The following is a 10,690-nucleotide window of genomic DNA, read 5'->3' as shown; positions in this document are numbered from 1 at the left end:
GTGAGAAAAAGATGGGCGAGAGTGTTTTGTTTTTAATTCATTGTTTTAATTCATTAATTCTCACAGGACCATATTACTTGATTAACAGGCTCTATGGGCGGTTATTTGGCATTGAAACAGGTGCTTAAATTGGTTGGATTATAAGTGTGTCTGTGTGTGTGTGTGTGTGTGTGTGGATTATAGGTGTGTCTGTGTGTGTGTGTGTGTGTGTGTGTGTGTGTGTTCATATATGCAGCACGGGTTCTTATTTTTGCACTGGCACCTTTATGTCATTACATAATAGGGTAATGACATATAAAAGTTTCCCCTAACCTTGATTTCGTTTACGTCACGAAACAACAAAAATAACAAGAGAAACAAAGTGGGGTGTGAAAGGTAAGAAAGGAGTAAGAGAGAGAGAAAAAAAGAGAGAGGGATTGAGCGATGAGATAACTGGATGGCGGGACATTCAACCAATTAAAGTATATTGGTATCAAATTTTAGCACAAGGCCAGTAGTTTTGGGAGAGGGGGCCAAATCGAATACATCGGTCCCAGTGCTCAATTGGTACTTATTTTATCGACCCCCGACAGGGATGAAAGGCAAAGTCAACCGCGGTGGAATTTGAACTCAGAACGTAGAGCATTTTGTACGGCGTGCTAACGACTCTACTAGCTTGCCGCTTCATCTAAGTAAAGAATATTGATCAATACGCGAGGACAAAAAGATGGCGAGCTGGCAGAACCGTTAGCGTGCCGGGCGAAGTGCTTTGCAGTATTTCGTCTGTCTTTACGTTCTGAGTTCAAATGCCGCCGAGGTTGACTTTGCCTTTCATCCTTTCGGGGTCGATAAATTAAGTACCAGTTACGTACTGGGATCGATGTAGTTGACTTAATCCATTTGTCTGTCCTTGTTTGTCCCCTCTATGTTTAGCTTCTTGTGGGCACACCGGGCGAAATGCTTAGCGGTATTTTTTTGCAAACAACGAAAGAAACAAATGGAAAACAAGGCAAGTAACATAAAGAACGACCCTTCATTAGTTGTCGGCTGTTTATCTACTCCACATTTCGAGCAATTACGACAAGAGGTGAGGTGGTGAACGCTGGAGGAACAAGCTTTGACAGGAGAAAAGATAGAAGAGACAGACAAGAAGTAGATAAGCAAACGACAACTGATGAAGGGTCGTTCTTTATGTTACTTGTCTTTTTATTCCATTTGTTTCTTTCGTTGTTCGCAAAAAAGTTCGTATTCTATGTTTTCGTATTTCATGTTGTTTACGTTTTATGACGTCCTGTACCCATATATGCGTATGTATATACATATATATGTACTTATGTACATATACGTATATATGGATATATATCTATATATATATTATTTATAATATTATATGATTGAACGCCACACATCCATTTCTAAGTAAGTTTATATATATAAATGGCTCTAAAACATATATACTGTTGAGTCTTACACATGCACTCAATGTAAGTTTAATCCGAGAATTAAGTACTTAACATCACCATCGGAAGGGCGTAGAAGATCCGTGTGAGCGCTCATTAATAGGCAAATTAATAGGCTCATTAATAGGCAAATCAACAATAAAAAAGTGGCAAAACAATAAAAGTTCAGTGTACGTCCTACTGACTTTTGTTGTTCTTGCTGGGTCTTTTTTATATTTTATATTTTGCGCATATATATATATATATATATATATATATATACGCGCACGCACACAAATACACGCATACATAAACGGAAATACAAATCTGGCACTTCTGTATAGAGTGGGAATCTAGTCTTATACACCCGTTTTAAACAATAACGAGGTTCATTTAAATGAAAATTAATCTTTTGTTTTATAATTAGTCATGAGAATATAGCTCGAATGTTTTGTTTGCTTCCAAGTTTTCATTTAACCTTGAACATACATACGTATATACATACATACAAACATACAAACACAATCACATACATAATATATATATAAACATATATTTTATATATATATATATATATATATATATATATATATATATATAAACATACATAATATACATATTTGTGTGTGTTTATACACTTATATATACGTATGTGTGTGTATGTATGTATGCTGTTTTCTTTATTTTGTAACAGAATGCATTAAAGTGTTCTATACTCTGTGAAAATTATGTCATAGGAAACTTATATCAAACTATTGAGGCTCAAAATTTCCTTCCATCAACTTTAAGCATTTTCATTGTATTTTAAACATAAATACACACACACACATACACACTGGTAAGCACACATAGATACAAGCTCTGTAGAAGATATAACTGTATCAGCTTTGTGGGAGAGTGGAGTTTATTATTCTTGAAGGTTTTCCAAAATTCATATTTCTTAATTAGCATTTTGTACTTGGCACTCCGACGACGAGGGTTTCAATTGATCCGATCAACGAAACAGCCAGCTATGAAATTAACGTGCAAGTGGCTGAGCACTCCACAGACACGTGTACCCTTAACGTAGTTCTCAGGGAGATTCAGCGTAACACAGAATGTGACAAGGCTGGCCCCTTTGAATTACAGGTACTACTCAGTTTTGCCAGCTGAGTTGACTGGAGCAACGTGAAATAAAGTGTCTTGCTGAAGAACACAACACATCACAGGGAATTGAACTCACGACTAACCACTAAGCCAAGTACCCTAACCACTAAGCCACGCATCTTCACCATTTTGTATTTAGTCTGGGACTATAAGGTTCTTGGGTTCATTGACGTTTCGAGATTTCGCTCCAAAGCTGCTTCGAGTAAACTCATGTAACTATACATGCATATAAAAGAAACCCTGGTATCGATTTTTTTTATATTTTATTATCAGAACCCGTAGTCCAATGACTAAAACGAGTAAAAGATAAAAAAGATAAAAGATAAAGAATGTAGTTCCGTTGGCTTCTGTTTATTCCATTCCACCACGTGACGTCCTAATTACAACTTGGTCAAGCACGACTCTGAAATTTAGCCAGTTGCCAGATTTCTACGGTCAAGAAGCAAGAAGTAGGTGTCGTCAATAAAGCTTCAATTACTTGAGCGTAATCTGTCAAAGAGATACACAGATTGTGGAAGAAAGAAAATCGATTTCTAAAAACCTTTTCACGCCATGAAAACGTTATGGTTAACATTTCCAGTTTAATGCCACAGAAACTGTTGAACTTTATTTTTATTATATATATAGACAGAAGTTGATTTCTGTTTCTCTAAGACTTTGTTTTATTTTCATCATCCCCATCATCATCATCATCATCTTTACCGCTGCCGCTGCCATCACCACAGCATTGCTACTGACGTCACCGTTGACGTCATCGCCTCTGCTGTCGTCGTCTGCCGTTTTAAGTTTCACGAATGTTTACTATATCTTTTGATGCTCAATCAGACGGTCACGTTGGTCCATGTTGAGAAACATGCATGAATTCAAAATGGCTTGGAGACCTCACTGTATTTTTAGTGGATGCAAATTATGTGAATCATGCTTACGGGGTGAAAATTCAAAACTGAAAAAGAACATAATTTTCTTAAGGGCAGACAACTGCACTTGATTTCCTAACAAAATTTTGTCGTTTGACTTAAATCTCTACTCGGTTTACAAAGTGGGGTTTTTGAAACTACTTGTATCAAGTAGATCCCATAAAAATACATCATCTAAAAGGACTTCGACTTATTAGTCAGAGTCAACATCTATTGAAATTTCAACTTGATTTTAAACATCGAATGCTTTGATACTTCAATGGTCTGCTGAAGTCCTGCCACATTACAGCATCAAATTCTTGGCTTTTTCACTTTTTTTTAGCAAATAACTGACAGTGTCTACTGTGGTTAATGCATGCAGGCGATTTACTGTGGGTTCACTTTTTCCTTTGCCTTTCAGAAACCAATTATATTTCGAAAAACATGACATTACACATGTTTATAAACATAAAAGAATGGGTTAGTCTGATAATCCAACTTTAAAAGTAGGTACAGTTAACACAGTGTACATTTTTTTTTTACTGTACAGAATGCTGATTCTTTGTCTGCTTGTATACTATTTCTTTTAATGCTTATTTTCAGTAGAAAAGACACCTAATCATGTCGTTGAAATTGCATAAGTACTGGATTCTTTGTGCTGTGCTAAAATTTTGCTTCGGTTAAAAATCTATAACCTTCTGTTATTCATATAAGTATAGCTGGCCTAAACAGAATGTTTGCAGCAAATTTCATGCATGTGTGCATTGTGGAGCGAGAACTGTGTACTAATCAGTTTAAGAAAGGTTGTAACAGTATGTGTAGAAACATTTTTTAACTACAGGAAGCATTAAACCATATAACTATTTTGCCTTTTCCACGTTTAGTATTACTTAGTATGAAGTGTTTCATGTATTTCAGCTAGACGCTAATGATTTCTTGCTAAGATTCTATTGTGGTGTCAAATGTTTCTCTGTACTGATAGGTTGACTGTACGTTCGCTAATATTGTGTGCGCTGTGCTGTATGATCGTGGGCGATCTGTTAAAGCTCATGTTTTGTATATTGCTTCGTCGTTGCGATTGAGGTAGAAGTCATTCTTGCATATGTTTATGTTTAGTGTTGTATATACAAAATTTATTAAGTTCAAGTTTGTATTCGATTGGTGTGTCGAGCTTCCTCGCACAGCAACGAAGCCATACGTCCTCCTAATTTCTTCATACTTTTAAAAGAGATCTTTGCCCCAAAATATTGAGTATATTTCGGAAGGGGTTTCATGTTCTCTTCATATCGAAAATGGATTTAATTACTGTACTACTGCAAGTGCATTTTCAGGCATTGTGTTATGGACCCTACATCAAGTGCTTGCGTGGTACTTATTCTATCGATCCCTAAAGGATGAAAGGCAACGTCGACCTCGGCAGATTTTGAACTCAGAACATAAAGACGAACGAAATACCTCTAAGCATAGATCGCCACATTAATTGTGTCTAATAATACACATGTCTCTGTCGCTAGTCTAGAAAAATACGATTAAGGCGTCGGTAAGAAACTTAAAATGAAATTAAGCTATATTTTCCTTGAGTCTTAACAAACGCACTAATGAAAAATCTGTCAAGTGCTTTAGATTTAGTTACATGTAAATACACGTGTGTAGATGCCTTCATACATACATACTGGCATACATGCGAGCACACTCACATACACATACACACACACACACACACACACATGCATATGCACGCTGATACTTATATGAGCGTAAATACTGTGATGCTGATGTATGAGTGTCTGGTATGTATCAATAAAATATACTAATGTCGGTGTGAATCATATATATATATATATATATATATATATATATATATATATAATATATATATATATATATATATATATATATAGAGAGAGAGAGAGAGAGAGAGAGAGTGATATGTGCGTGTGCAATTACATTATTTCAGTACTCACTTTATCGACGCCAGAAAGACAAAGTCGACCTCGACGGGATTTGATCTCAGAACGCAAAGAGGGACGAAATGTCGCCAAGCTAACGATTCTGCCAGCTCGTCGTCTTATAAGCACATATAGGCTAATTAAGCAGTTATTTTTAATAAAGGCAGTCTTTTGTTTTTGTTTTTTGTTTTTTTTTAGTCAACCACATTGTTCAGTGTTCAGTCCTATCACGTGACACCTTGGACAAATGTCTTCTACTTAGCCTCAGGCCGACCAAAATCTTGTGAATGGATTTGGTAACATGTACAACATTTTATTCAGTGCATCCCTTTATATGCAATTTGCTGAAAATGACTCTAAAAACTGAACTTTTATCAAATGAAAACTTGCAATACGCTTGTTTACGACGCTAACGTCGTTATGCAAGAGAAAAGCCTCCACCTTGGGTCGATACAGCTTAGCACATGGGACACCACAAACATCGTCGTTAGAGCGTAAATGAGCGAAGCGGATACTGAGAAGCCACCTTGCTCAACGCTCTAATAGTTCCACGGTATGGTTTGAGGACAACCCGGATGCTATATATAATTGGTCGAAAGACTATAATGCAATCTTCTTCCTCTGTTTGTGATCATTTTCGATTAAGAAAACGCGTGAATGTGTGTGCTGGAGAGGGGCGCATATGGGTGTTTGTGTATGGATATAGATGTTAGTGTGTGAGTCATACTCTAGTGGTGTGTGGTAGTTAATACCATTACTGTACAGTCTGAATTTTTACATTAATATTTAAGAATAGGCGCAGGAGTGGCTGTGTGGTAAATAGCTTGCTTACCAATCACATGGTTCCGGGTTCAGTACCACTGCGTGGTACCTTGGACATCTTCTACTGTAGCCCCGGGCCGACCAAAGCGTTGTGCGTGGATTTTATATATATATATATATACATGTATGTATATGTATATGCATGTAAGTATGTATGTATGTATGTATGTGTATGTGTTTATGTGTCTCTGTCACCCCCACTAACATCGCTTGACAACCGATGCTGGTGTGTTTACGTCCCCGTAACTTAGCGGTTAGGCAAAAGATACTAATAGAATAAATACTAGGTTTACTAAGAATAAGTCCTGGGGTCGATTTGCTCGACTAAATGCGGTGCTCCAGCATGGCCGCAGTCAAATGACTGAAACAAGTAAACGAGTAAAAGAATAAAAGAATAAAAGAATATATATTCTTTTACTTGTTTCAGTCATTTGACTGCGGTCATACTGGAGCACCAACTTTTAATCGAACAAATCGATCTCAGGACTTATTCTTTGTAAGCCTTGTACTTATTCTACCGGTCTTTTTTGCCGAACCGCTAAGTGACGGGGACGTAAACTCACCAACATCGGTTGTCAAGCGATGGTGGGGGGATCAGACACAGACACAAATAACAAATACATACATACATATATATATATACATGGAAGTACCTTCGTTGACTCGTAGTGGTATTGACGGCATTGATGACGATAATGCGCTGCTGTTGAAAGTAGAAGATAAAGCGGGGAAAGCTAATAGCGGTGGTGGTGGTGGTGGGGATGGTGATGGTGTGCATGTGTGTGTGAGAGAGAGAGAGAGAGAGAGAGAAAGAGAGAAAGAGAGAGAGAGAGAAAGAGAGAGAGAGAGAGAAATAGAGAGATAGAGAGAGCACGGTGCTATTTCGGAACGAAAATATTAAAAAAAAAAAGATTCAAAGCGACGAACGAACGTTATTTACTACCAGCCGAATGTCATGATCCCATACAGCAGTGAATTACTAACGACGTGTTACAATTAGCAAATACACGAATAAAAACTTTTATTTTGATCCGTCTTGTTTATTTAAGTTTTGGGGACAAGGATACCCTTTCGGTTGATGATTGATGGTATTTCTGTTGTTGCTGCTGCTATTGCTGCTGCTACAGTAATTGTTGTTGGTGTTGTTGCTGCTGCTGAAATAAAGTGTCTTGCTCAAGAACACAACGCACTGCCGGGAATCGAACTCACGGCCTAAAGACCGTGAGCCAAATATTCTAACCACCAATCCACGCGCCTTCATATATATCTTATATAAACCGCCAGGCGATATGTTGTGACGTGACCAAGAGTCTTCGTTCTCAACGAGGAATTCCTCCAAGCTTTTAGCGAGTTGTTGTTGTTTTTGAGCTCCAGGCCAATCCCTGATTGAGTACACGAGCGATTAAAAGTATTATAGCTGTGGCTATCCTATTTATAGCGTGTAAAACATTGTGCATAAGGACCTCACAATCCGGAATGTTGATTACAGCAATCTCACACACATTCTAATTCACACACGCACACACAAATACACAAATACACATATCCACGCACACACATGTGCATACACACACACACTGTGCCAACGAAATAGTTAATAAATATACTAATACAAACAGTTTTTATTCTGCCTTGGTTATTTAGATTTTGGTCAGAAAAGCTCTTTAGGTATCGTTCTTCCAATTGGCCATCAGCATTCTCTAACAATAGCTGCGATAGAATTTATGACACATGAATCTTCAGCCAAATAACTTTCGCTTTGACAACAGTGACCCCATGCTTTGGAGTCGGCAAGAACAAAAATTTTAACATGATTTACAATAACAATGTCTGGCCACTTAATTGATTTACGTTCTCAATTAAACAATGAATGACATCAGCTGAAAACTGTCAGTACCTTTGAATATCACTCTTAATATTTTCTTTTAATTTAACCAAGAAGAAATGTGTGCCTTTTTTTTCCTTTTAGTTTTGTAAGAAGCCAAGGAGATTTAGATGACTCACCCGAACATGTCTGTAAGGAAAGGGATGATAGTGAACAGGAAAGCTTGTACGGAACTAAACAAGTGTGCTCAATGCTGAGAGCTTTTTATTAGTCGCCTCCTCGCAAGTCTATCATGGCTTTGCGGTCAAAAATCTCGCTATGCGACCACATGGTTGCGGGTTCAATTCCACTGCATGGTACCTTGGGCAAGTGTCTTCTTCTATAGCCTCGGACTGGCCAATGCCTTGCGAGTGAAATTGGCAGACGGAAATAGTGTGAAAGTCTGTTTTGTGTGTCTGTATGTCTGTCTGTCTAGCTTTGTAATTGTGTTGTTCCTCCATCACGTGACAACTGATGTTGACTTGTTTACGTTCCTGTAAATTAATTAGCGCTCGGCAAAAAGAAAAGACCATTGCAGAAGTACCAATTTTTTTTAAAATATAAGTATTGGAGTCAAGCTGTTCGAATAACCCCTTCGAGGAGGTATCCCAGCATGGGAACAGTCCAATGACTAAGTGGCAAAAAATAAAAGATATGCAAGAATCTATGGCAAAAGACGCTGCTCAGATTATGTTCAGTATATAATTCTCAAAGACATTCCAACCACGAACACCGTCTGCTTTCGTTTTCCATGCTAAGTCTATCTAAGTATCTAGTGTATCCCTTTTCATATTTGAAAGATGATAGGGCGTGATTTTTAGGTTGATTTAGCTGTTGTTTATAGCAGATTGATCGAACTACAGTGTAGAGGCTCTTGTACTTTGGTTCATTTTGTTCTTATTTCCATGATCATTATTATTATTATTATTATTATTATTATTATTATTATTACTATTATTTGTAAGGCGGCGAGCTGGTAGAATTGTTAGCACGCCGGGCTTAGCGGCCTTTCGTTGGTCTTTAAGTTCTGAATTCAAATTCTGTCAAGGTTAACTTTGCCTTTCATCCTTTCAGAGGGCGATAAAATAAGTACCGGTGGAGTACTGGGGTCAATACGATCGACTTCTCCCATCCCCCAAAATTTCAGGCCTTGTGCCTTTAGTAGACACGATTGTTATTATTGTTTGTAAGGGGGTGAGCTGGCAGAATCGTTAGCACGCCGGGCTAAATGCGTAGCTGCATTTCGTCCGTCTTTACGTTCTGAGTTCAAATCCGCCGATGTTGACTTTGCCTTTCATCCTATCGGGATCGATAAATTAAGTACCAGTTGGGCACTGGGGTCGATGTAAATGACTTACTCCCTCCCCCGAAATAGCTGGCCTTGTGTCAAAATTTCAAAACATTTTTGGTTTTTTACATGATTTTTTTTTCTCTCACTTCTCTTTTGTTTATTTTCTGTTTTATTCTTCTCTTGCAGGAACTGTCTAGCTGTTGTTATCCTTGTTTTAAGATTAAGATCAAACTACAAAATATCTCGGATTATATAACCCAGTAAAAAAAGAAGGGAATAATTTTAACACTAATTACAAAAATATATAAAATATTATATATAAATATATATAATAAAGAGGAAGAATAAATTACAAAACGAAAAAAGAAAAAGACAGGAGAAAAACAGATTGAATGGCAAATGGCGAGACATTCTCTTACGTCAGTTTTACCAAAAGATTATTCTACGATGATTACGCCATTTTGTTATTTCAACAACGCTTCAGTTATTCATCTCAGGCATGTTATGTAGTCAACCAAAGACTCTTGAATTTCAATAGAATCGGTTAGGTAAGTAATACTGTTGTTTTATTATGTTATTCTTACAAGATTCATTCATTGGACTGCAGCCTTGCTGGAACATTGTCTTAAATGAGATTTCAATCTCTAACATCGACCACACACACACACCACCACCACCATCACCAGCACCACCAATACATTACATGATACTTATTTCATTGGTCAATGCGACTGTTTTTTTTTTCCCCATGATACGTCAATACTGGCTTCTTAAAACAGTGTTTGTAAAGGTGAAATTTTTCTTTATCTGTAGAATAAATTTGGCATAGACTAAAGGTAAACGATTGAAGTAAATATAAACACAAAGAAGAGACGAAAGTTTTAGTAAAAGGTAGAAGTAGCAAACAAGAAATGGCTAGAATGAAGAGAGAAACGATTTACCAGGTGCTTCACCAGTCTTGTAGTAAACGTCCTATTGAATTGGTTAATAACTATAGAACATTTAATCCGAAATGGCTAATCGTATAAGTCTTTCTTTCTTATTCTGTCGTCATTTTTTGCTTATTACTTTTAGCTGTAACAAATTAATACGATATATAACAAAACTTTCATCATCCTTTTAAGAAACCAGTATCTACGAAACAGCCAGGTAAACAGTAATCTTTGATGACCTTACATTTTAACTTTGCAGAAGATTTGAATCCATTATTCAGAGCATGTGACGTGTACTTTAACAAATAAGCGTATAGAACAAGCGAGTAATTACCTAATATATATATATATATATATATATATATATATATA

General features: G+C 36.9%; 1 protein-coding gene across 4 annotated transcripts in view; it reads left to right on the top strand.

Annotated features, from left to right (window-relative positions):
- The window catches only part of LOC106882868 (sodium/hydrogen exchanger 2), a 118,216-nt gene that overhangs the window by 54,527 nt on the left and 52,999 nt on the right, over window positions 1-10,690 (top strand). For all 4 annotated transcript variants that reach the window (XM_052974916.1, XM_052974917.1, XM_014934756.2 and 1 more), the window contains one exon: window positions 9,573-9,934. The gene's annotated coding sequence lies outside the window, so the exon portion shown is untranslated. The remainder of the gene's footprint in view (window positions 1-9,572; window positions 9,935-10,690) is intronic.

This window comes from Octopus bimaculoides, chromosome 19 (assembly GCF_001194135.2).
Source record: "Octopus bimaculoides isolate UCB-OBI-ISO-001 chromosome 19, ASM119413v2, whole genome shotgun sequence".
Lineage (NCBI taxonomy): Eukaryota > Metazoa > Mollusca > Cephalopoda > Octopoda > Octopodidae > Octopus > Octopus bimaculoides.
Note: the sequence above shows the minus strand (reverse complement) of the source record. Positions and strands in the feature narration are given on the sequence as shown.